We start from the raw sequence: 21,238 nt of genomic DNA, 5'->3' as shown, positions 1-21,238 counted from the left end.
GAAAGACCTTCCATTAGACCCGTATGGAATCCGGTTCCTGAATGTTGAAAACGAAGATGGGGTACCCTAAGCTGCAATTATGCTCCTGGGCCTCCACTTTTTGTGGAGAGCAAGAAATGCGGGTTACCATTTCGACAAAGATGCGCGGCCCACTCAAGCCTTTTTTCGTGAGAGTATAGACTGGTTTCTCTTTGTTCAGAAAGCTGTACACGAGCCACCTGACTGGCTGTCACGGGTAGACAATCTTGTGACTCTGCCCGAACTTTAACGCGACGACACCAGCAATATGCTGGTGCACTAGAGACACTACCTGTGTGCATTGTACAGTGCGCGATTTTATTGTCTGTGTCCTTTGAGTTACATGTAAGGTACCAGAACCAGGTAATAAAGAAAAAAAATGGTTTAGTGGCTAGGATACCTGGCTCTCACGCAGGAGGCCCGGCCTCAATTCCCGGTGTCGGAAGTATTTTCTTTTATCTGCTAACATCAAGTCTCCAATTTGCGCACGCTATGTAACTTCAATACTTTTACCCTGTTGGCCGAGTGGCTAAGAGATCGCTCCGTCCCTCTCCGTTCTCCGGCTTGGTCTAGTGGCTAGGACACCTAGCTCTCACCCAGGAGGCCCGGGTGCGATTCCCGGTGTCGGAAGTATTTTCTTTTATCTGCTATCATCCAGTCACCAATTTGTGCATGCTTTGTAAATTCAATACTTTTACCCTGTTGGTCGAATGGCTAAGCGATCGCTCCGTCCCTCTCCGTTCTCCGGCATGGTCTAGTGGCTAGATTCCACTTCCGGCTTTCGAGCGATACGGTCGCGGAATGTTCGGCTCCGACAGAGCGGTATCAGCGGCCCGAACGGACCGCGGTAACAGGGTTTTTGCGCCTAGCGCCGACGATTATCAGGTGACTCTGCCCAATCTACTTTCCGGACGCATCGCTGCGAATACCGTTTTTTTGCATGGTGATACGAGAGCCCGGCCTTACCGCGTCGAAGATTACCGGGACACTTTGGCCAAGCTTGGTGCGCTCGACGACGTTTTGGCGTTGGGGGCGTATCAAATGAACCACGTATGGGCTGTGACACTGACGAGTGCTGAGGCTGCTCGGAAGTTGCTCTCCGCCATCGATGTGAAGGTAAAGGATTGCCCATGTTTGCTTATTGACCCAAATAACCGCGAGCTTCGCTTTAAGCTTCACTGGTTGCTGCACGGCGTGACTGACGAAGATGTGCGTGTTGCCTTGACTCCCTATGGGAAAGTATTCGAAGTGAAACGGGAGAAGTGGCGAGCACCGGGCATCACAGAAAAGGGCATTGGGACTAAAGCTGCACTCCGACGTCAAGGTGGATGACATTCCGCACCAGCTCAAGATTGCCGGAGAGCTGACTCTCGTTGTCGTTCCGGGCCGTGCACCGTTGTGCCTACGGTGCAACAGGACACATACGTCGCGACTGCCGAGTACCCCGCTGCAGTCGTTGTCGCCGCTTCGGCCACGAAGACGACGACTGCGCGAAGACATATGCCAGTGTAACCGGACCAGCACAGGAAAATGATGCACTGGAGCACCTCATGGACGAAGCAGACTCGGAAGAAACAGCAGGAGTTAACCCAAACTCTGCTGTGGAAGATGGGTCGTCATGCCATCAAGAAAAGGGCCTGTGTGAAGCACCAAGTAAGCCCGACGCCGGGCTTCCATACGAAGGCGTAGGAGAAAGCAGTGAAAAGGTGGATGCAAGCAGCACCGGCGACACGTTTCATGGCTTAGCAGACGAGACCCCCTCCGAAGCTGAACCGATGACTGGGATTGAAAGCGACAGTGGCACTGTGACGGGGAAGCGTCCCCGTGACGAAGGGAAAAAAGACAAGGGCACCACTGCTGCCTCGCCGGACGAACCACCCGCCAAAACGACTCCCGCTCAGCGGCCTCTCATCCGGCCACGGCCAAACATTTCGTCGGAGCGCAAGACGGCGGAAACGCCGCCTTCGCCACCTTAAGGACTCTACTGGGTCGAGGCGTTCAGGGGGGAATTGCAGTTGTAAGGTAAGCGCCATGCCCCTGGGTTTTTCGTAGCCTTACAATGGTGCAAATAGAAAATTCAATCTGTGTGGCCACTTTAAATGTGCGTGGTTTGGCCTCACGGAGAAAACAATGTCAGCTTTATCGGATAGTAAGTGACCTCGACCTTAACATACTGGCAGTCCAAGAGACTAAAGTCTATGGCGACGATGAAACTGGGGCCATGGTGCGCTAATTCTTGCCGCGGTATTCTGTTATAGTAATCCATGCCATAGGGACTTCTTCCGGTTGCGTTTTGTTCGTCAGACAGTGTCTGGGTGCTAAAGTAGAAGCCTCAACGTCATGTCCGTCTGGTCGGCTCATTGTTTGTGATCTGTGTTTTCGGGATTGGAATGGCGCGTAATATGCTTGTACGCACCGACTGTCACTGACGAAAGACGCATATTTTTCGAACAACTAAAGCAGTATACCAAATGTAATAGGCTCCTAATCATTATTGGCGATTTCAACTGCGTCCTTTCAGCCAAAGACAAAACTAGCGAACGACATTACAGGGATGCAAGTACCGCTGTCTTAAGCGATACAGTAAGAGAACATTGTTTGGAGGATGTGGCTGAATGTCTCGGTGGTGACCGGACTATGCAGTACATCCACTTTCAGGCAGCCAGCCATGCCCGACTAGATCGGACTTACGTGAGTGTTGAATTGGTACCGCTTTGCAAGGCATACCGTGTTAACGCCGTTTCATTTAGTGACCACTGCTTGGTTAGCTTTGTAGTAGCTAGCACGAAAGAAATGAAAAGGGCTATCGAGTGACAACTATATAAATTGAATTCAAATCTGCTGAGTGATGAAAAATTTATGGAGGAAGTAATGACGGAAGTTGAAAAAAATGAAAGTTTGCAGTAAAAAGACGTTTAGAGAAAAATGGGAGAACTTCAAACAGGTCGTTAAATTGAAGGCTTTGGAACGCTCGAGCGCTATAAGCAGAGAAAAAGGAGCAGAAAAAAAGCTCATACGCAGAAACCTGGAAAAATTGCTCCGCGAATAATGTAGAATGCCCGGCATGTTTCTTGAAGATATTCGCGCATTGAAATGTAAAATTGAGCGGTTCGATGTCAAAAGATACCGCGGTGCTATGGTTCGGGAAAGAGCCGAGCGACTGATAATGGCAGAAGCACCGTCAAAAAGGGCGTTGGGCTCAGAAAAGTGGCATGCGTGACGTAATCAGATAACAGAAATCGAACACGAGGGTGAAGTCAGCGATGTCACAGATGTTATCGAGCGTGCTTTCTTTGAGCACTTCAATGGTTTATTCGCCGCCAGCTCAGTTGATGTCGATCGCTTTAAAAAAGATTTTTTACCGCTGATGCCAAAGCTTGACAATAATACAAAAGAAATATTAGAGGAACCCATTTCGGAAGAGGCAATTAACAGTGCTATTGAAAGTATGCATCCGGAGGAATCACCTGGCCCTGATAGTCTGACTTCCACCTTTTATAAGTGTTTCAAGTTAGAAATAACACCAGTCTTAGCCGACGTTTATACTGAGGCATTCAAGCTGAAAATATTGCCCCGGTCCTTTTCATCATCTCACACTGTTCTTATACCAAAATCGGAAGACTCCGTTGCACTGCGCAGAGTAAATTCTTACCGCCTAATCTGCCTCACTAATGGAGATTACAAGATATTCATGAAAATCTTAGCTAAAAGATTGCGAACAGTCATTACGGAGCTCGTGGGGCGCATCAGACGGGGGCATCAAAGGTCGAACTATCTTCAAATAATATACACGCAGCCCGGAGCATCCTTGAATGTTGCGACGCTATTAGTGCGCGAGTCGCAATGCTGCAAATCGACCTCGAGAAGGCTTTTGACAGGGTGCCTCATGAAATTCTGCTGTGCATCCTAGATTATGTGAATTTAGAGAAAATAATCAAAGAGGGAGTTGCCATGGCGTACCGAGACTGCTCAACGCGGCTAATTGTTAACAAGCTGGTGGGGAAGCGCATCCCAGTCAAGCGTTCGGTCCGTCAGGGTTGTCCTCTCTCACCACTATTGTTTTGTTTGTACATAGAGTCCTTTTGTTTGAGTATTATAGAGAATGACTGTGTCCGTGGGTTTAAGCTGCACGAGGTTGAAGTCCGGCTGTTGGCTTATGCGTACGATATCGCCATTTTTTGCGCGGACTCTGACAGCATAGCAGATGCTGTCGAATGCATTACCAACTTCTGTGCTGCAAGTGGCAGCGCTGTAAACTGGGGAAAATGCCTTGGCTTTTGGCACGGTGACTGGGCAGAAACCCCAGACAGTTTTGCCAGCATAAAGTTTGTTACGACAACGGTGAAATACTTGGGTGCCCCCCTCGAATGCTACAAAGACAGCGATTCGTACTGGAGGAGTCAAGTGGATAACCTGCGGGAAAGAGTGAACAACTGGAATGGCTGGAATTTGTCTGTTTTCTAAAGCCACAATTTGCAACCTATTCTTAGTGAGTAAAATTTGGTATATCTTACAAGTCTTACATTGTTCAAGGGTAAATATCCAAAAATTTCACCGTGTGTTCGCTGTCTTTGTGTGGGAATCGTCTTGGGAAAGATCGAGTTGGAACAATTTATTCCTTCGTTTGCGAATTGGAGGACTAGGCTTGTCGCATTTGTTTTTAAGACAGGTAGTCAATCGATTTTGTTTCTTTAGAGACGTCGACAACCCATTCCTTCGCACTGTCTGTCAACTTCCCCTGGGGCAACACTTGCCTAACATGGCTATATCAACCTGCAGCGTACCTGGTGGTGTTTATGGCTTTTTCCGCGAAGTTGTACTTTCTTGTAGGTTTCTGTCAGTGTGGTTTTCACTTCAATACTTGAGTCAAGTCCGACGTAGAAAGTTGTACAAGGACCTATGTGATGTTTTACCAGTGCCTTTGTATCGGTCCTTTTACAATGTATGCTATGGCCACACTGTACTAAAGCGCGTCAAGGCGATGAAAATATCGCCAGGTGCTAAGAATTTCTTTTTTAAGTTACATACCGGTACGCTGACCGTCAAAACCTTCATGGCTGCAAAGGGGTTTTACGTTCCTTGGGGCACGCATTGCATATTATGCAGAAAGGATGAGACAATTGAGCATGTATTCATTGAATGCTGGGATGCTATCTTTCTTTGGGACGGGCTCCAGTGCACGATCAAAAAAGATTTCCCCTTTGATGCACATGGCATCCGCTATTTGCAATTACAAAGTGACGACGGTACCCCATATGATATGATAATGCTTATGGCTCTTCATAGCATTTGGAAATCCAGGATGGCAGCCTTGCACTTTGATGTAGATGCACGAGCGCCGACCCAGTACTTCAAAGAATATATAAGAAATTTTGTGGATGAACAAAAGTGGCAGGAATTCACCCCAGAATGGTTGCCGCGCGTCGAATTACTATCGACGATAAAAACATTTTAACAGATGCGTGGCCACATCAATTGAGCCACGGTTTTTACAAGGTTTTAGATTTTTTTGTGTAATTATCTGTTAATATGTGTATTGTTTACGTGAGCCGAAGACAGGCAATAAAGAAAAAGAAGGCGTGGTCAAGTGGCTTGGATATCTGGCTCTCACCCAGGAGGCCCGGGTTCGATTCCCGGTGTCGAAAGTATTTTTTATCTGCTATCCTCAAGTCTCCAATTTGCGCACGCTATATAACTTCTATACTTTTACCTTGTTGGCCGAATGACTAAGCGATCGCTCTGCCCCTCTTCGGCATGGTCTAGTGGCTTGGATATCTGGCTCTCACCAAGTAGGCCCGGGTACGATTCCCGGGGTCGGAAGTGTTTTCTTTTTTCTGCTATCATCAAGTCTCCAATTTGCGCACGCTATGTAACTTCAAAACTTTTACCCTGTTGGCCGAATCGCTAAGCGATCACTCCGTCCCTCTCTGTTCTCCGGCAGGGTCAAAAAGGCTAGAATACCTGGCTCTCACCCAGGAAGCCCGGGTTCGATTCCCGGTGTCGGAAGTATTTTTTTATCTGCTATCTTCAATTCTCCAATTTGCGTACGCTATGTAACTTCAATAGTTTTACCCTGTTGGCCGTTGGCTAAGCGATCGCACGGTCCCGTTCCGTTCTCTGGCATGGTCTAGTGGCTAGGATACCTGGCTCTCACCGAGGAGGCCCGGGTGCGATTCCCGGTGTCGGAAGTAATTTCTTTTATCTGCTATCATCAAGTCTCCAATTTGCGCACGGTATGTAACTTCAATAGTCTTACCCTGTTGGCCGAATCGCTAAGCGATCGCTCCATCCCACTCTATTCTCTGGCATGGTCTAATGGCTAGAATACCTGGTTTTCACCCAGGAGGACCAGGTTTTATTCCCAGTGTCGGAAGTATTTTCTTGTATCTGCTATCATCAATTCTCCAATTTGCGCACGCTATGTAACTTCACTAGTTTTACCCTGTTGGCCGAATGGCTAAGCGATCGCCCTTTCCATCTCCGTTCTCCGACATGGTCTAGTGGCTAGGATACCTTGCTCTCACCCAGGAGGCCCGGCTTCGATTCCCAGTGTCGGAAGTATTTTGTTTTATCTGCTATCATAAAGGGTCCGATTTGCGCACGCTATGTAACTTCAACAGTTTTACCCTGTTGGCCGAATGGCTAAGCGATCGCTCTTTCCCTCTCCGTTCTCCGGCATGATCTAGTGGCTAGGATACCTGGCTCTCACCCAAGAGGCCCGGGTTCAATTGCCGGTGTCGGAAGTATTGTCTTTTATCTGCTATCATCAAGTCTCCAATTTGCACATGCTATGTAGCTTCAATATTTTACCCTGTTGGCCGAATCGCTAAGCGATCGCTCAGTCTCTCTCCATTCCCCGGCATGGTCTAGTGGCTAGGATACCTTTCTCTCACCCAGGAAGCCTGGGTGCGATTCCCGCTGTCGGAAGTATTTTCTTTTATTGGTTATCATCAAGTCTCCATTTCGCGCACGCTATGTAACTTCAGTAGTTTTACCCTGTTGGCCGAATGGCCGAGGGATCGCTCCGTCTCTCTCCGTTCTCCGGCATGGTCAAGTGGCTAGTTACGACACCAGTGAAATACTTATAGCGTATATACTTATATAATTATATAGCGTGCGCAAATTGGAGACTTGTTGACAGCAGATGAAAGAAAATACTTCCGACACCAGGAATCGAACCCGGGCCTCCTGGGGGGCCAGGTATTCTAGCCACTAGACCATGCCGGAGAACGGAGAGGGACGGAGCGATCGCTTAGCCATTCGGCCAACACGGTAAAAGTATTGAAGGTATATAGCATGCGCAAAATGGACACTTGATGACAGCAGATAAAAGAAAATACTTTACACACCGGGAATCGAACCCGGGCATCCTGGGTGAGAGCCAGGTATCCTAGCCACTAGACCATGCGGGAGAACAGAGAGGAACGGAGCGATCGCTTAGCCAATCGGCCAATAGGGTAAAAGTATTGAAGTTATATAGCGTGCGCAAATTGGAGACTTGGCGACAGCAGATAAAAGAAAATACTTCCGACACCGGGAAACAAACTCGGGCCTCCTGGGTGAGAGCCAAGTATCCTAGCCACTAGACCATCCCGAAGAACGGAGAGAGACGGAGCGATCGCTTAGCGATTCGGCATACAGGGTAAAACTATTGAAGAGACATACCGTGCGCGAATCGGAGACTTGATGACAGCAGATAAAAGAAAATACTTCCGACACCGGAAATCGCACCCGGGCCTCCTGGGGGGGCCAGGTATTCTAGCCACTAGACCATGCCGGAGAACGGAGAGGGACGGAGCGATCGCTTAGCCATTCGGCCAACACGGTAAAAGTATTGAAGGTATATAGCATGCGCAAAATGGACACTTGATGACAGCAGATAAAAGAAAATACCTTACACACCGGCAATCGAACCCGGCCATCCTGGGTGAGAGCCAGGTATCCTAGCCACTAGACTATGCGGGAGAACAGAGAGGAACGGAGCGATCGCTTAGCCAATCGGCCAATAGGGTAAAAGTATTGAAGTTATATAGCATGCGCAAATTGGAGACTTGATGACAGCAGATAAAAGAAAATACTTCCGACACCGGGAAACAAACTCGGGCCTCCTGGGTGAGAGCCAAGTATCCTAGCCACTAGACCATGCCGAAGAACGGAGAGAGACGGAGCGATCGCTTAGCGATTCGGCATACAGGGTAAAACTATTGAAGAGACATACCGTGCGCGAATCGGAGACTTGATGACAGCAGATAAAAGAAAATACTTCCGACACCGGAAATCGCACCTGGGCCTCCTGGGTGAGAGCCAGGTATTCTAGCCACTAGACCATGCCGGAGAACGGGGAGGGAAGGAGCGATCGCTTAGCCATTCGGCCAACAGGGTAAAACTATTGAAGAGACATACCGTGCGCGAATCGGAGACTTTATGACAGCAGATAAAAGAAAATACTTCCGACACCGGAAATCGAACCCGGGCCTCCTCGGTGAGAGCCAGGTATCCTAGCCACTAGACCATGCCGCAGAGGGGTGGAGCGATCGCTTAGTCATTCGGCCAACAAGGTAAAAGTATTGAAGTTATATAACATGCGCAAATTGGAGACTTGATGACAGCAGATAAAAGAAAATACTTTACACACCGGGAATCTAACCCGGGCCTCCTGGGTGAGAGCCAGGTATCCTAGCCACTAGACCATGCTGGAGAACAGAGAGGGACGGAGCAATCGCTTAGCCATTCGGCCAACAGGGTAAACGTATTGAAGTTATATAGCGTGCGCAAATTTGAGACTTGATGACAGCAGATAAAAGAAAATACTTCCGACACCGGGACTCTGGGCTGTCCAGCGTGCCGAGGAAGCCGCTTCGAGACAAGGTCTCGGAACCGCATCCGCGGTGGGTGCCCAGGCCCACTAAAAAACACCGGACTCGAATCACCTGGATTCGACAAATAAAGTTTATGTTCTTCTTCTTCCGACACCGGGAATCATACCCGGGCCTCCTGGGAGAGAACCAGGTATCCAAGCCACTAGACCATGCCGGAGAGGGGTGGAGTGATCGCTTAGTCATTCGGCAAACAAGGTAAAAGTATTGAAGTTATATAGCGTGCGCAAATTGTAGACTTGAAGATTGCCGATAAAAAATACTTCCGACACCCGGAATTGAACCCGGGTCTCCTGGGTGAGAGCTAGGTATCCTAGCCTCTAGACCATGCTGGAGAACGGAGAAGGACGGAGCGATCGCTTAGTGATTCGGCCAACAGGGTAAACGTATTGAAGTTACATAGCGTGCACAAATTGCAGACTTGATGATAGCAGATAAAAGAAACACTTCCGACACTGGGAATCGCACCCGGGCCTCCTGGGTGAGAGCCAGGTGGCTTAGCCACTAGACCATGCTGGAGAACGGAGAGGGACGGAGCGAACGCTTAGTCATTCGACCAACAAGGTAAAAGTATTGAAGGTATATAGCGTGCGCAAATTGGAGACTTGATGATAGCAGATAAAAGAAAATACTTCCGACGCCGGGAATAGAACCGGGCCTCCTGGGTGAGAGCCAGGTATCCTAGCTACTAGACCATGCCGGAGATAAGAGAGGGACGGAGCGATCGCTTAGTGCCTCGGCCAACAGGGTAAAAGTAATGAAGTTACATAGCGTGCACAATTTGCAGACTTGATGATAGCAGATAAAAGAAAACACTTCCGACACCGGGAAGCGTACCCGGGCCTCCTGGGTGAGAGCCAAGTATCCAAGCCACTACACCATGCCGGAGAGGGTGGAGCGATCACTTAGTCATTCGGCCAACAAGGTAAAAGTATTGAAGTTACATTGCGTGCGCAAATTGGAGACTTGATGATAGCCGATAAAAAATATTTCCGACACCGGGAATCAAACCCGGGCCTCCTGGGTGAGAGCCAGATATCCTAGCTATTAGACCACGCCGAGAACGGAGAGGGACGGAGCGATCGCTTAGCCATTCGGCCAACAGGGTAAAAATATTGAAGTTATATAGCGTGCGCAAATCGGAGACTTGAAGATAACAGATAAAAGAAAGTACTTCCGACACCGGGAATCGCATCCGGGCCTCCTGGGAGAGAGCCAGGTATCCTAGCCACTAGACCATGCCAGAGAACGGAAAGGAACAAAGCGATCGCTTAGCCATTCAGCCAACAGGGTAAAAGGATTGAAGGTATATAGCGTGCGCAAACTGGAGACTTGATGATAGCAGATAAAAGAAAATACTTCTGACACCAAGAATCGAACCCGGGCCTCCTGGCTGAGAGCCAGGTATGCTATCCGCTAGACCATGCTGGAGAACAGAGAAAGACGGAGCGATCGCTTAGCGATTCGGCCAACAGGGTAAAATAATTGAAGTTACATTGCGTGCGCGAATTGGAGACTTGATGATAGCAGATAAAAGAAAATACTTCCGACACCGGGAATCGTACCAGGGCCTCCTGGGTGAGAGCCAGGTATCCTAGACACTAGACCATGCCGGAGAACTGGGAGGGAAGGAGCGATCGCTTAGCCATTCGGCCAACAGGGTAAAACTATTGAAGAGACATACCGTGCGCGAATTGGAGACTTGATGACAGCAGATAAAAGAAAATACTTCCGACACCGGGAATCAAACCCGGGCCCCCTTGGTGAGAGCCAGGTATCCTAGCCAATAGACCATGCCACAGAGGGGTGGAGCGATCGCTTAGTCATTCGGCCAACAAGGAAAAAGTATTGAAGTTATAACCCATGCGCAAATTGGAGACTTGATGATAGCAGATAAAAGAAAATACTTCCGACGCCGGGAATCGCACCCGGGCCTCCTGGGTGAGAGCCAGGTATCCTAGCCACTAGACCATGCCAGAGAACGTAGAAGGACGGAGCGATCGCTTAGCCAATCGGCCAACAGGGTAAAAGTATTGAAGTTACATAGCGTGCGCAAATTGGAGACTTGATGGTAGTAGATAAAAGAAAATACTTCCAACACCGGGAAACAAACTCGGGTCTTCTGGGTGAGAGCCAGGTATCCACTAGACCACGTCAGAGAACGGAGAGGGACGGAGATATCGCTTAGCCATTCGGCCAACAGGGTTAATGTATTGGAGTTATATAGCGTGCGCAAACTGGAGACGATGATAGCAGATAAAAGAAAACACTTCCGACACCGGGAATGGCACCTGGGCCTCCTGTATGAGAGCCAGGTATTTTAGCCACTAGACCATGCAGGAGAACAGAGAGCAAAATAGCGATCGCTTAGCCATCTGGCCGACAGGGTAAAACTATTGAAGTTACATTGCGTGAGCGAATTGGAGACTTGATGACAGCAGATAAAAGAAAATACTTCCGACACCGGGAATCGAACCCGGGCCTCCAGGGTGAGAGCCAGGTATCCTAGCCACTAGACCATGCCGGAGAACTGAGAGGGACGGAGCCATCGCTTAGCCATTCGGCCAACAGGGTAAAACTATTGAAGTTATATACGTGCGCAAATTGGAGACTTGATGATACCAGATAAAAGAAAATACTTCCGACACCAGAAATCGCACCTGGGCCTCCTGGGTGAGAGCCAGGTATTCTAGCCACTAGACCATGCCGGAGAACGGGGAGGAAAGGAGCGATCGCTTAGCCATTCGGCCAACACGGTAAAAGTATTGAAGGTATATAGCATGCGCAAAATGGACACTTGATGACAGCAGATAAAAGAAAATACTTTACACACCGGGAATCGAACCCGGGCATCCTGGGTGAGAGCCAGGTATCCTAGCAACTAGACCAGGCGGGAGAACAGAGAGGAACGGAGCGATCGCTTAGCCAATCGGCCAATAGGGTAAAAGTATTGAAGTTATATAGCGTGCGCAAATTGGAGACTTGATGACAGCAGATAAAAGAAAATACTTCCGACACCGGGAAACAAACTCGGGCCTCCTGGGTGAGAGCCAAGTATCCTAGCCACTAGACCATGCCGAAGAACGGAGAGAGACGGAGCGATCGCTTAGCGATTCGGCATACAGGGTAAAACTATTGAAGAGACATACCGTGCGCGAATCGGAGACTTGATGACAGCAGATAAAAGAAAATACTTCCGACACCGGAAAACTAACCTGGGCCTCCTGGGTGAGAGCCAGGTATTCTAGCCACTAGACCATGCCGGAGAACGCGGAGGGAAGGAGCGATCGCTTAGCCATTCGGCCAACAGGGTAAAACTATTGAAGAGACATACCGTGCGCGAATCGGAGACTTGATGACAGCAGATAAAAGAAAATACTTCCGACACCGGAAATCGAACGCGGGCCTCCTCGGTGAGAGCCAGGTATCCTAGCCACTAGACCATGCCGCAGAGGGGTGGAGCGATTGCTTAGTCATTCGGCCAACAATGTAAAAGTATTGAAGTTATATAACATGCGCAAATTGGAGACTTGATGACAGCAGATAAAAGAAAATACTTTACACACCGGGAATCTAACCCGGGCCTCCTGGGTGAGAGCCAGGTATTTTATTTATTTATTTTATTTATACAATACTGCAGACCAATTTAATGGTCCAAGCAGGACGGGCAGAAAAAAAGAATGTTCATGCACATACAATGCAATGCAAAAAAAACAATGAAGCAACAAAACGCAGAATTCACTTAGAACTACAAAATAAACAAGCCACGGTGAAACCGACTTTTCGCACAAACATAGCAGGGTTTCCAATCCAAATAAAACTAGAAAATCACGCACAACTTCAAGTAACATTGCTAAAAACCCGATCGTCAGTAATTAAAAGTTTCTAAAAAGATCGTGTAGGGCTGTCATAAAATTTCCACTAAAAATTCTTTCTGGCAATTTATTCCAGTCATCTACCGTGCGTGGAAAATATGAAAACTTAAAGGTATTTGTTCGGGCAAAGAATGGGGATAAACTGTGGCTATGTGTGTGTCGTGTTTTCCTCGTGGTGGACGGACTAATGAATGGAGTGGGTGATAATCCAGTCTTACACTTAATTAGGGATTCCATAAAAGCTAAGCGGGCAATTTGGCGTCTAATGTGTAGTGGTTGGATTTTATTGAGTGTCATGATACCTGACGGAGAATCACTTCTTTTATATTTATTATAAATAAAACGGACAGCCCTCCTCTGAACCTTCTCCAATTCGTTAATGTTTTTGTTTGTGTACGGGTCCCAAACAACCGCTGCATACTCCAGTTTAGGCCTAATTATGGAATTATACGCTAAAAGCTTAACGTTACTAGGTGTACCTCGAAGTTTATGCCGTAAAAGACCAAGTTTTTTTAGCGCTGAAGAAGTTACCTGCTGAATGTGGTCGTTCCAATCTAATCTGGAGTTCAATACGATACCTAGGTATTTAAACTTACTAACCTCCTCGATTAAGGTGTTTTTAATTTTGTACCGGAAAGTTATGGGGTTTCGTTTCCTGGTTATACGTAAAAGAACTGTTTTTGTAGTGCTAATTTTCATGCCCCATTTGTCGCACCAAGATGATATGTCACATAAAGCCCTATCTAGCCGATGTTGATCAGAAGCAGACTGCACTTCAGTATAAATCATGATATCATCCGCGAACATTCCAATATTCACAGTATCGCCAACCACAGACACTAAATCATTAACATACAACAAAAAAAGCAGGGGCCCCAGCACACTTCCCTGGGGCACACCTGATGTCACTGTTAGAGAGGAGGAATAAGTACCATCGATGTCTACAAATTGCGTTCGATCTTTCAAATACAAATTAACCCAATTTACAAGTGTAGAAGGAATTCCTGCTTGTTTAAGTTTTAAAAGAAGGCTACCGTGAGGAACCCTGTCGAATGCCTTGCTTAAGTCTTAAAACAAAACATCAATTTGCCCGGAGTGATCTAAGATTGAACTAAAACTATGAACGGCGGTGACCAACTGCGTAACGGTAGAAAATCCCCTTCTAAAACCATGTTGGAAGGGACTCAATGTTTTATTTTTTTCCAGTACATTAAGAATATGGTTAGCTACAATATGTTCTATCATCTTGCAGCAACAGCATCTTGCAATCCAGCGCTTGTCCTGATTCCTTCTCTTGTGTGTTTCCTTTTGTGCGCTGCCCACTATGGAGCACGTTAAGGAAATTGGTCGATAATTGTCAACATGGAAACGGTCTCCTTTTTTAAAAACTGGAATTACCCTAGCCATAAGCCAATCATGGGGCAGCACGGACGTCCGAAAAGACTCACGAAAAATCACTGTCAAAAACCGAGCTAAAGATTCTGCATAGCGACGCAGAAAGGCGTTCGGGATTTCATCCGGGCCAGTAGTGCACTTAGGATCTAATCGCAGAAGCATTTCAAAAACTCCTTCAAAAGAAACAAGCTCGATCTGTTCCGAATGAGCCTCCATATAAAATTCATCACCTAGATCGTTTGAAAATACAGAATGAAAAAAGGAATTGAAAGCATTAGCAATGGAGAGACGAGATGTTTCCATCTTGCCATCAACCAATAATTGATCGACCGATTTACGTGCACTGCGGATGTGATTCCAGAACTTTCCTGGATCGTTTAAAATGAACTGAGGCAAACTTTCGCAAAAATACCGTTTCCTTGCGGATTTTACGCTGCTCGAAAGTTTGGAGACTAACCTATTTAAGACATCACAATCGGGACTGCGACTCTTCTTGATACGTTTAATTCGCCGTTTTAGGTATCCTAGCCACTAGACCATGCTGGAGAACAGAGAGGGACGGAGCGATCGCTTAGCCATTCGGCCAACAGGGTAAACGTATTGAAGTTATATAGCGTGCGCAAATTTGAGACTTGATGACAGCAGATAAAAGAAAATACTTCCGACACCGGGACTCTGGGCTGTCCAGCGTGCCGAGGAAGCCGCTTCGAGACAAGGTCTCGGAACCGCATCCGCGGTGGCTGCCCAGGCCCACTAAAAAACACCGGACTCGAATCGCCTGGATTCGACAAATAAAGTTTATGTTCTTCTTCTTCCGACACCGGGAATCATACCCGGGCCTCCTCGGAGAGAACCAGGTATCCAAGCCACTAGACCATGCCGGAGAGGGGTGGAGTGATCGCTTAGTCATTCGGCAAACAAGGTAAAAGTATTGAAGTTATATAGCGTGCGCAAATTGTAGACTTGAAGATTGCCGATAAAAAATACTTCCGACACCCGGAATCGAACCCGGGTCTCCTGGGTGAGAGCTAGGTATCCTAGCCTCTAGACCATGCTGGAGAACGGAGAAGGACGGAGCGATCGCTTAGTGATTCGGCCAACAGGGTAAACGTATTGAAGTTACATAGCGTGCACAAATTGCAGACTTGATGATAGCAGATAAAAGAAACACTTCCGACACTGGGAATCGCACCCGGGCCTCCTGGGTGAGAGCCAGGTGGCTTAGCCACTAGACCATGCTGGAGAACGGAGAGGGACGGAGCGAACGCTTAGTCATTCGACCAACAAGGTAAAAGTATTGAAGGTATATAGCGTGCGCAAATTGGAGACTTGATGATAGCAGATAAAAGAAAATACTTCCGACGCCGGGAATAGAACCGGGCCTCCTGGGTGAGAGCCAGGTATCCTAGCTACTAGACCATGCCGGAGATAAGAGAGGGACGGAGCGATCGCTTAGTGACTCGGCCAACAGGGTAAAAGTAATGAAGTTACATAGCGTGCACAATTTGCAGACTTGATGATAGCAGATAAAAGAAAACACTTCCGACAGCGGGAAGCGTACCCGGGCCTCGTGGGTGAGAGCCAAGTATCCAAGCCACTACACCATGCCGGAGAGGGTGGAGCGATCACTTAGTCATTCGGCCAACAAGGTAAAAGTATTGAAGTTACAATGCGTGCGCAAATTGGAGACTTGATGATAGCCGATAAAAAATATTTCCGACACCGGGAATCAAACCCGGGCCTCCTGGGTGAGAGCCAGATATCCTAGCTATTAGACCACGCCGAGAACGGAGAGGGACGGAGCGATCGCTTAGCCATTCGGCCAACAGGGTAAAAGTATTGAAGTTATATAGCGTGCGCAAATCGGAGACTTGAAGATAACAGATAAAAGAAAGTACTTCCGACACCGGGAATCGCATCCGGGCCTCCTGGGAGAGAGCCAGGTATCCTAGCCACTAGACCATGCCAGAGAACGGAAAGGAACAGAGCGATCGCTTAGCCATTCAGCCAACAGGGTAAAAGGATTGAAGGTATATAGCGTGCGCAAACTGGAGACTTGATGATAGCAGATAAAAGAAAATACTTCTGACACCAAGAATAGAACCCGGGCCTCCTGGCTGAGAGCCAGGTATGCTATCCGCTAGACCATGCTGGAGAACAGAGAAAGACGGAGCGATCGCTTAGCGATTCGGCCAACAGGGTAAAATACTTGAAGTTACATTGCGTGCGCGAATTGGAGACTTGATGATAGCAGATAAAAGAAAATACTTCCGACACCGGGAATCGTACCCGGGCCTCCTGGGTGAGAGCCAGGTATCCTAGACACTAGACCATACCGGAGAACTGGGAGGGAAGGAGCGATCGCTTAGCCATTCGGTCAACAGGGTAAAACCATTGAAGAGACATACCGTGCGCGAATTGGAGACTTGATGACAGCAGATAAAAGAAAATACTTCCGACACCGGGAATCAAACCCGGGCCTCCTTGGTGTGAGCCAGGTATCCTAGCCAATAGACCATGCCACAGAGGGGTGGAGCGATCGCTTAGTCATTCGGCCAACAAGGAAAAAGTATTGAAGTTATATAACATGCGCAAATTGGAGACTTGATAATAGCAGATTAAAGAAAATACTTCCGACGCCGGGAATCGCACCCGGGCCTCCTGTGTGAGAGCCAGGTATCCTAGCCACTAGACCATGCCAGAGAACGTAGAAGGACGGAGCGATCGCTTAGCCATTCGGCCAACAGGGTAAAAGTATTGAAGTTACATAGCGTGCGCAAATTGGAGACTTGATGGTAGTAGATAAAAGAAAATACTTCCAACACCGGGAAACAAACTCGGGTCTTCTGGGTGAGAGCCAGGTATCCACTAGACCACGCCAGAGAACGGAGAGGGACGGAGATATCGCTTAGCCATTCGGCCAACAGGGTAAATGTATTGGAGTTATATAGCGTGCGCAAACTGGAGACGATGATAGCAGATAAAAGAAAACACTTCCGACACCGGGAATGGCACCTGGGCCTCCTGTATGAGAGCCAGGTATTTTAGCCACTAGACCATGCAGGAGAACAGAGAGCAAAATAGCGATCGCTTAGCCATCTGGCCGACAGGGTAAAACTATTGAAGTTACATTGCGTGAGCGAATTGGAGACTTGATGACAGCAGATAAAAGAAAATACTTCCGACACCGGGAATCGAACCCGGGCCTCCAGGGTGAGAGCCAGGTATCCTAGCCACTAGACCATGCCGGAGAACTGAGAGGGACGGAGCCATCGCTTAGCCATTCGGCCAACAGGGTAAAACTATTGAAGTTATATAGCGTGCGCAAATTGGAGACTTGATGATACCAGATAAAGGAAAATACTTCCGACACCGGAAATCGCACCTGGGCCTCCTGGGTGAGAGCCAGGTATTCTAGCCACTAGACCATGCCGGAGAACAGGGAGGGAAGGAGCGATCGCTTAGCCATTCGGCCAACTCGGTAAAAGTATTGAAGGTATATAGCATGCGCAAAATGGACACTTGATGACAGCAGATAAAAGAAAATACTTTACACACCGGGAATCGAACCCGGGCATCCTGGGTGAGAGCCAGGTATCCTAGCCACTAGACCATGCGGGAGAACAGAGAGGAACGGAGCGATCGCTTAGCCAATCGGCCAATAGGGTAAAAGTATTGAAGTTATATAGCGTGCGCAAATTGGAGACTTGATGACAGCAGATAAAAGAAAATACTTCCGACACCGGGAAACAAACTCGGGCCTCCTGGGTGAGAGCCAAGTATCCTAGCCACTAGACCATGCCGAAGAACGGAGAGAGACGGAGCGATCGCTTAGCCATTCGGCCAACAGGGTAAAACTATTGAAGAGACATACCGTGCGCGAATCGGAGACTTGATGACAGCAGATAAAAGAAAATACTTCCGACACCGGAAATCGAACGCGGGCCTCCTCGGTGAGAGCCAGGTATCCTAGTCACTAGACCATGCCGCAGAGGAGTGAAGCGATCGCTTAGTCATTCGGCCAACAAGGTAAAAGTATTGAAGTATTATAACATGCGCAAATTGGAGACTTGATGACAGCAGATAAAAGAAAATACTTTACACACAAGGAATCTAACCCGGGCCTCCTGGGTGAGAGCCAGGTATCCTAGCCACTAGACCATGCTGGAGAACAGAAAGGGACGGAGCGATCGCTTAGCCATTCGGCCAACAGGGTAAACGTATTGAAGTTATATAGCGTGCGCAAATTTGAGACTTGATGACAGCAGATAAAAGAAAATACTTCCGACACCGGGACTCTGGGCTGTCCAGCGTGCCGAGGAAGCCGCTTCGAGACAAGGTCTCGGAACCGCATCCGCGGTGGGTGCCCAGGCCCACTAAAAAACACCGGACTCGAATCGCCTGGATTCGACAAATAAAGTTTATGTTCTTCTTCTTCCGACACCGGGAATCATACCCGGGCCTCCTGGGAGAGAACCAGGTATCCAAGCCACTAGACCATGCCGGAGAGGGGTGGAGTGATCGCTTAGTCATTCGGCAAACAAGGTAAAAGTATTGAAGTTATATAGCGTGCGCAAATTGTAGACTTGATGATAGCAGATAAAAGAAACACTTCCGACACTGGGAATCGCACCCGGGCCTCCTGGGTGAGAGCCAGGTGGCTTAGCCACTAGACCATGCTGGAGAACGGAGAGGGACGGAGCGAACGCTTAGTCATTCGACCAACAAGGTAAAAGTATTGAAGGTATATAGCGTGCGCAAATTGGAGACTTGATGATAGACGATAAAAGAAAATACTTCCGACGCCGGGAATAGAACCGGGCCTCCTGGGTGAGAGCCAGGTATCCTAGCTACTAGACCATGCCGGAGATAAGAGAGGGACGGAGCGATCGCTTAGTGACTCGGCCAACAGGGTAAAAGTAATGAAGTTACATAGCGTGCACAATTTGCAGACTTGATGATAGCAGATAAAAGAAAACACTTCCGACACCGGGAAGCGTACCCGGGCCTCCTGGGTTAGAGCCAAGTATCCAAGCCACTACACCATGCCGGAGAGGGTGGAGCGATCACTTAGTCATTCGGCCAACAAGGTAAAAGTATTGAAGTTACATTGCGTGCGCAAATTGGAGACTTGATGATAGCCGATAAAAAATATTTCCGACACCGGGAAGCAAACCCGGGCCTCCTGGGTGAGAGCCAGATATCCTAGCCATTAGACCACGCCGAGAACGGAGAGGGACGGAGCGATCGCTTAGCCATTCGGCCAACAGGGTAAAAGTATTGAAGTTATATAGCGTGCGCAAATCGGAGACTTGAAGATAACAGATAAAAAATACTTCCGACACCGGCAGTCGAATCCGGGTCTTCTGGGTCAGAGCCAGGTATCCACTAGACCACGCCGGAGAACGGAGATGGACGGAGATATCGCTTAGCCATTCGGCCAACAGGGTAAAAGTATTGAAGTTACATAGCGTGCGCAAATTGGAGACTTGATGGTAGTAGATAAAAAAATACTTCCAACACCGGGAAACAAACTCGGGCGTCCTGGGTGAGAGCCAGGTATCTTAGCCACTAGACCATGCCGGAGAACGGAGAGGGACGGAGCGATCGCTTAGCGATTCGGCATACAGGGTAAAACTATTGAAGTTACATTGCGTGAGCGAATTGGAGACTTGATGACAGCAGATAAAAGAAAATACTTCCGACACCGGGAATCGAACCCGGGCCTCCAGGGTGAGAGCCAGGTATCCTAGCCACTAGACCATGCCGGAGAACTGAGAGGGACGGAGCGATCGCTTAGCCATTCGGCCAACAGGGTAAAACTATTGAAGTTATATAGCGTGCGCAAATTGGAGACTTGATGATACCAGATAAAAGAAAATACTTCCGACACCGGAAATCGCATCTGGGCCTCCTGGGTGAGAGCCAGGTATTCTAGCCACTAGACCATGCCGGAGAACGGGGAGGGAAGGAGCGATCGCTTAGCCATTCGGCCAACAGGGTAAAAGTATTGAACTTATATAGCGTGCGCAAATAGGAGACTTGAAGATAGCAGATAAAAAATACTTCCGACACCGGCAGTCGAATCCGGGTCTTCTGGGTGAGAGCCAGGTATCCACTAGACCACGCCGGAGAACGGAGATGGACGGAGATATCGCTTAGCCATTTGGCCAACAGGGTAAAAGTATTGGAGTTATATAGCGTGCGCAAACTGGAGACTTGATGATAGCAGATAAAAGAAAACACTTCCAACACCGGGAATGGCACCTGGGCCTCCTGTATGAGAGCCAGGTATCCTAGCCACTAGACCATGCCGGAGAACGGAGAGGGACGGAGCGATCGCTTAGCCATTCGGCCAACACGGTAAAAGTATTGAAGGTATATAGCGTTCGCGAATTGGAGACTTGATGACAGCAGATAAAAGAATATACTTCCGACACCGAGGAACGAACCCGGGCCTCCTGGGTGAGAGCCAGGTATCTTAGCCACTAGACCATGCCGGAGAACGGAGAGGGACGGAGCGATCGCTTAGCAATTCGGCATACAGGGTAAAACTATTGAAGGTACATTGCGTGAGCGAATTGGAGACTTGATGATAGCAGATAAAAGAAAATACTTCCGACACCGGGAATCGAACCCAGGCCTCCTCGATGAGAGCCAGGTATCCAAGCCACTAGACCATGCTGGAGAACAGAGAGGGACGGAGCGATCGCTTAGCCATTCGGCCATCAGGGTAAAAGTATTGAAGTTATATAGCGTGTGCAAATTGGAGACTTGATGACAGCGGATGAAAGAAATTACTTCCGACACCGGGAATCGAACCCGGGCCTCCTGGGTGAGAGCCAGGTATCCTAGCCACTAGACCATGCTGGAGAACGTAGAAGGACGGAGCGATCGCTTAGCCAATCGGCCAACAGGGTAAAAGTATTGAAGTTACATAGCGTGCGCAAATTGGAGACTTGATGGGAGTAGATAAAAGAAAATACTTCCAACACCGGGAAACAAACTCGGGTCTTCTGGGTGAGAGCCAGGTATCCACTAGACCACGCCAGAGAACGGAGAGGGACGGAGATA

General features: G+C 48.3%; 11 non-coding genes across 11 annotated transcripts; 1 reads left to right on the top strand and 10 right to left on the bottom strand.

Moving 5' to 3' along the window:
* The first annotated feature begins 6,689 nt into the window (after positions 1–6,689).
* Positions 6,690–6,761, top strand: TRNAE-CUC (transfer RNA glutamic acid (anticodon CUC)). The gene has a single exon. It is a non-coding gene; the product is annotated as a tRNA-Glu (tRNA).
* A 597-nt stretch (positions 6,762–7,358) lies between these two features.
* Positions 7,359–7,430, bottom strand: TRNAE-CUC (transfer RNA glutamic acid (anticodon CUC)). The gene has a single exon. It is a non-coding gene; the product is annotated as a tRNA-Glu (tRNA).
* A 3,371-nt stretch (positions 7,431–10,801) lies between these two features.
* On the bottom strand, positions 10,802–10,873 carry TRNAE-CUC (transfer RNA glutamic acid (anticodon CUC)). The gene has a single exon. It is a non-coding gene; the product is annotated as a tRNA-Glu (tRNA).
* A 476-nt stretch (positions 10,874–11,349) lies between these two features.
* TRNAE-CUC (transfer RNA glutamic acid (anticodon CUC)) lies at positions 11,350–11,421 on the bottom strand. The gene has a single exon. It is a non-coding gene; the product is annotated as a tRNA-Glu (tRNA).
* A 5,011-nt stretch (positions 11,422–16,432) lies between these two features.
* TRNAE-CUC (transfer RNA glutamic acid (anticodon CUC)) lies at positions 16,433–16,504 on the bottom strand. Its single transcript has one exon. It is a non-coding gene; the product is annotated as a tRNA-Glu (tRNA).
* Positions 16,505–17,343: 839 nt separating this feature from the next.
* Positions 17,344–17,415, bottom strand: TRNAE-CUC (transfer RNA glutamic acid (anticodon CUC)). Its single transcript has one exon. It is a non-coding gene; the product is annotated as a tRNA-Glu (tRNA).
* Positions 17,416–17,713: 298 nt separating this feature from the next.
* TRNAE-CUC (transfer RNA glutamic acid (anticodon CUC)) lies at positions 17,714–17,785 on the bottom strand. The gene has a single exon. It is a non-coding gene; the product is annotated as a tRNA-Glu (tRNA).
* Positions 17,786–19,863: 2,078 nt separating this feature from the next.
* On the bottom strand, positions 19,864–19,935 carry TRNAE-CUC (transfer RNA glutamic acid (anticodon CUC)). Its single transcript has one exon. It is a non-coding gene; the product is annotated as a tRNA-Glu (tRNA).
* Positions 19,936–20,595: 660 nt separating this feature from the next.
* On the bottom strand, positions 20,596–20,667 carry TRNAE-CUC (transfer RNA glutamic acid (anticodon CUC)). The gene has a single exon. It is a non-coding gene; the product is annotated as a tRNA-Glu (tRNA).
* A 113-nt stretch (positions 20,668–20,780) lies between these two features.
* TRNAE-CUC (transfer RNA glutamic acid (anticodon CUC)) lies at positions 20,781–20,852 on the bottom strand. The gene has a single exon. It is a non-coding gene; the product is annotated as a tRNA-Glu (tRNA).
* A 113-nt stretch (positions 20,853–20,965) lies between these two features.
* On the bottom strand, positions 20,966–21,037 carry TRNAE-CUC (transfer RNA glutamic acid (anticodon CUC)). The gene has a single exon. It is a non-coding gene; the product is annotated as a tRNA-Glu (tRNA).
* Between the last annotated feature and the right edge of the window lie 201 nt (positions 21,038–21,238).

This window comes from Rhipicephalus microplus, unplaced genomic scaffold, assembly GCF_043290135.1.
Source record: "Rhipicephalus microplus isolate Deutch F79 unplaced genomic scaffold, USDA_Rmic scaffold_21, whole genome shotgun sequence".
NCBI classification, from domain to species: domain Eukaryota; kingdom Metazoa; phylum Arthropoda; class Arachnida; order Ixodida; family Ixodidae; genus Rhipicephalus; species Rhipicephalus microplus.
Note: the sequence above shows the minus strand (reverse complement) of the source record. Positions and strands in the feature narration are given on the sequence as shown.